Source organism: Chamaea fasciata, unplaced genomic scaffold (assembly GCF_029207755.1).
Source record: "Chamaea fasciata isolate MVZ Bird 193981 ecotype frontalis unplaced genomic scaffold, bChaFas1.0.hap1 SCAF_235, whole genome shotgun sequence".
NCBI lineage: Eukaryota > Metazoa > Chordata > Aves > Passeriformes > Sylviidae > Chamaea > Chamaea fasciata.
Window position 1 is genome coordinate 122,083 of NW_027094320.1, and position 3,663 is coordinate 125,745.

Sequence of the window (3,663 nt, forward strand, 5' to 3'; positions counted from 1 at the left end):
GGGTCATTCCTCTCTTCGAGATTTTTTCTTTCCCTGTCCCGTCTCCTCGTTTGTTGCGTCTTGTGTCACGGGTGTGGGTGTGTATTTGGCCCAGCGCTGCTCTGCCCTGCCCTGTAGCACAGCTGGGTGTAGGGGTAATAGGACAAATTTGAAGTGCAGGGTCTATTGGCTTCTAGGTTCTATCTGTAGATTGACACAAGATGCCTGGTGCTGTCAAGTTATCCTTCCGCCCTTTGAGTTTTGTCCTAACTTTCTTTCAGATGCAGACTGATTAAACCTGTGGCAGACCAGCCCCTATCGGTGGAGTTGGTTCTCCCGAGAAGGTCAGTCCGAGTCGGTCTTTGCAGGGGAGGTGTAAATGGTGGCTCTGTTACAGCCCTGACCTTTGTCTTTGTTTTTAGGAGCTAATGCAGGATATTGGCAGTCCAGAAGAAGCGGGCAAGGTGAGCATGGACCGGTGAACAGAAGCAGTTGTTATTTCTCTGGTGTCAATTTCTGGTGCAACTCTAACCATCCACTGTTGGGTTTTTTTTTTTTTTTTCGGGTGGTCTGGTTTTGAGATGTCCTGTTTGTGGATTCCAGCGGCCAGGTAGGTGTCAGCTTACGTCAGTTGCAGTTTGTCTTTGCAGGGGCAATGTAATTGGTGCCCTTGTTACTGCCTGTTTCTTTGTCTCTATTTTTAGGAGGTAAAGCAGGATGTTGGCGGTGAAGGTGAAGCGTGCAAGGTGGGCATTGATCTGCGGACAGAACCGGTTGCTGTTGCTCAGGTCTCAGTTTCTGGTGAAAATCTAATATCTGCTGTTTGTTTTCTTATTTTTAGGTGGCCCGCTTGTGAAATGTCCCGGTCGTGGATACCAGCAGCCAAGAGGGTGTGTGCTTAAGTCAGTCCCAGTTTGCCTTTGCCGGGGCAGTGTAAATGATGACTGTGTTACAGCGTTGTTTTTTGTCTTTTTTTTTTAGGAGGTAAAGAGGGATATTGGCAGTCCAGGTGAAGTGGCCCAGGTGAGCATTGTCCGGTGGATGGAAGCAGCTGTTATCACTCAGGTCTCAATATCTGGTGCAACTCCAAGGTTGTATTTTTGTCTGTTTTAGGCAGTCTGCTGTCATTATGCTGAAGTCCCTTCTCCAATGTGGTGATGGACCGGGTCCCTCTCTTTGGAGCCCTTCAGAAGCATTACAGGACTGTGTGATCAAGCCTCGATTTCTCCGTTTGAAGCTGCTTTCCAGGTAGTCTTTGATAACGGCCGAGGAGTCGGGGAGGCAGGGAGGAGAGGAGGAGCGAGGGTCCTCTCAAGTATCAGCAATGTCAAATCCCTTGTCTGCTCTTAATCCAGACCTACCCCCTGACGATGCCATCACCCTCCAAGCACGGCCGAGGCAGCGGGCTCGAGCACCCGGGCGTTCTCAAGAGGCGGTGGGTAGCAGAATTGTTGGGTTTTGGGCGATGCGGTGCTAAGACCACACAGTGATGTTTGCTTTTCTTTATTGCAGCTGACTAAGAGAGAGCAACCTGGTGTTAGCAGGAATTTCCCTGAGGGAGAGGCGGCCTTCCTTTTCACCTGCCAGGATTCTGCATCTCCTGATGTCTGAGAGATAAGTGGAGGGCTCTGAGCCACGGAGGGGATGAAAGCGGGGGGCCGGGTTGGCTTTCCACCGGGCGGGGGTTTGGAGACGGGGCCATCCAAGAAGCGGCCCCTTAGGCTTCCTACAGGGAAAGTCTCCCTTTTGATCTCCATGGTGAGGTGTGCAGGGCAGAGCAGTCCCGGTGCTTGTCGTGTCCCTCGTTTGTTGCACACTCTTTGTTTCATGTCTTTTGCCTTAGCCCTTCAAGGGGCCTACCAAAAACCCTGGTATCCCTCTTAGCCTCTCTGGACTCTCAGTTCCTCGGCCAGGTGCCAATGCCCTCGGACCATCGACTCGGGAGCTCGGGCAGGCATGGGCATCGTATCTCTCTTCAGAAGCATCCAGTCCAATGTCTTTCCAGGTCTTGTTCTGAGCTGTACTGACAGCCGAGCACCACCAGCATCCATTCCGGTGGATTAGGACTTGTAAGAATGCAAAGCTAGGTAGCAGAGTGTGACCGGAGCATTCTCGAGTGTTCATCTTTGCGGTTCTTGGGATAAGTCATCCCCTTAGCATCTTTTTTCCTGCAGGTTTCTCTGAGCCCGGTCAGCTCTCCTTTCAGCTTACCTCGGTCATCTGCTCCCGAGTTCTCTCGGTCCTCAGGGTCATTCCTCTCATCGAGAGTTTTCTTTCCCTGTCGCGTCCCTTTGTTTGTTGCGTCTTGTGTCACGGGTGTGGGTGTGTATTTGGCCCGGAGCTGCTCTGCCCTGCAGCACAGCTGGGTGTAGGGGTAATAGGACAAATTTGAAATGCAGGGTGCATTGGCTTTTAGGTGGGATCTGTAGATTGACCCAAGATGTGTGGAGCTGTCAAGTTATCCTGCAGCCCTTTGACTCTTGTCCTAACTTTCTTTCAGATGCAGATGGATTAACCCTGTGGCAGAGCAGCCCCTGTGGGATTCATCGGTTCCCCCGAGAAGGTCAGTCCTGGTCGGTCTTTGCAGGGGAGGTGTAAATGGTGGCTCTGATACAGCCCTGACCTTTGTCTTTGTTTTTAGGAGCTTATGCAGGATATTGGCAGTCCAGGAGAAGTGCGCCAGGTGAGCATCGACCGGTGGACAGAAGCAGTTGTTATTGCTCCCGTCTGAATTTCTGGCTCAAGTCTAACCATCCACTGTTGATTTTTGTTTTATTTCAGGTGGTCTGCTTGTGAGGTTGTCGTGGCTCAGGCTGGCAGCGGCCAGGTGGGTGTGAGTTTAAGTCAGTCCCAGTTTGGTTTTGCTGGGGGGGTGTACATTGTGAGTATGTTACAGCCTTGTTTTTTGTTTTTATTTTTAGGAGGTAAAGCGGGATCTTGGCAGTCCAGGACCAGCTGCCTAGGTGAGCATTGACTGGTGGATGGAAGCTGCTGTAATCGCTCAGGTCTCAATTTCTGGTGCACCTCTAAGCTTCTATTATTGTGTTTTAGGTGGTCCACTCTTCTTCTGCTGAAGTACCCTCTGCCATGAGATCATGAACTTGGGCACCTTTTTTTGTGAGCCCTTCAGAAGCATTACAGGACTGTGTGATCAAGCCTCAATTTCTCTGTTTGAAGCTGCTTTCCAGGTAGGCTTTGATAACAGCGGAGGAGTTGGGGGGGCAGGGAGGAGAGAGGGTCCTGTCAAGTTTCAGCACTGTCAAATCCCCTGTGTGTTCTTAATCCAGGCCTACCCCAGGACGATGGCATGACTCTCCAAGCACAGCCGAGGCAGCGGGCTTGAGGGCCTGGGTGTTCTCAAGAGATGGTGAGTAGCAGAATTGGTGGGGTTTGGGTGCTGTCCTGCTAAGATCACACAGTGATGTTTGCTTTTCTTTATTGCAGCTGACTAAGAGTGAGCAGCCTGGTGTTACCAGGAATTTCCCTGAGGGAGAGCCAGCCTTCCTTTTCACCTGCCTGGACTCTGCATCTCCAGATGTCTGAGAGATAAGTGGAGGGCTCCGAGCCACAGAGGGGACGAAAGTGGGGGGCCGGGTCGGCTTCCGACCGGGAGTGGTTTTTGAGTTGGGTTTGGAGCCGGGATTGTCCAGGAAGCGGCCCCTTAGGCTTCCTACAGGGAAAGTC

At 51.6% G+C, this 3,663-nt stretch overlaps 2 long non-coding RNA genes across 2 annotated transcripts; both read left to right on the top strand.

The window, feature by feature from the left end:
- The first annotated feature begins 543 nt into the window (after window positions 1–543).
- On the top strand, window positions 544–1,579 carry LOC136304980 (uncharacterized). Its single transcript, XR_010724944.1, has 7 exons — window positions 544–589; window positions 684–725; window positions 821–869; window positions 961–1,002; window positions 1,093–1,227; window positions 1,335–1,414; window positions 1,492–1,579. It is a non-coding gene; the product is annotated as an uncharacterized lncRNA (long non-coding RNA).
- A 1,178-nt stretch (window positions 1,580–2,757) lies between these two features.
- LOC136304975 (uncharacterized) lies at window positions 2,758–3,161 on the top strand. Its single transcript, XR_010724933.1, has 3 exons — window positions 2,758–2,806; window positions 2,901–2,942; window positions 3,031–3,161. It is a non-coding gene; the product is annotated as an uncharacterized lncRNA (long non-coding RNA).
- Window positions 3,162–3,663: the final 502 nt, after the last annotated feature.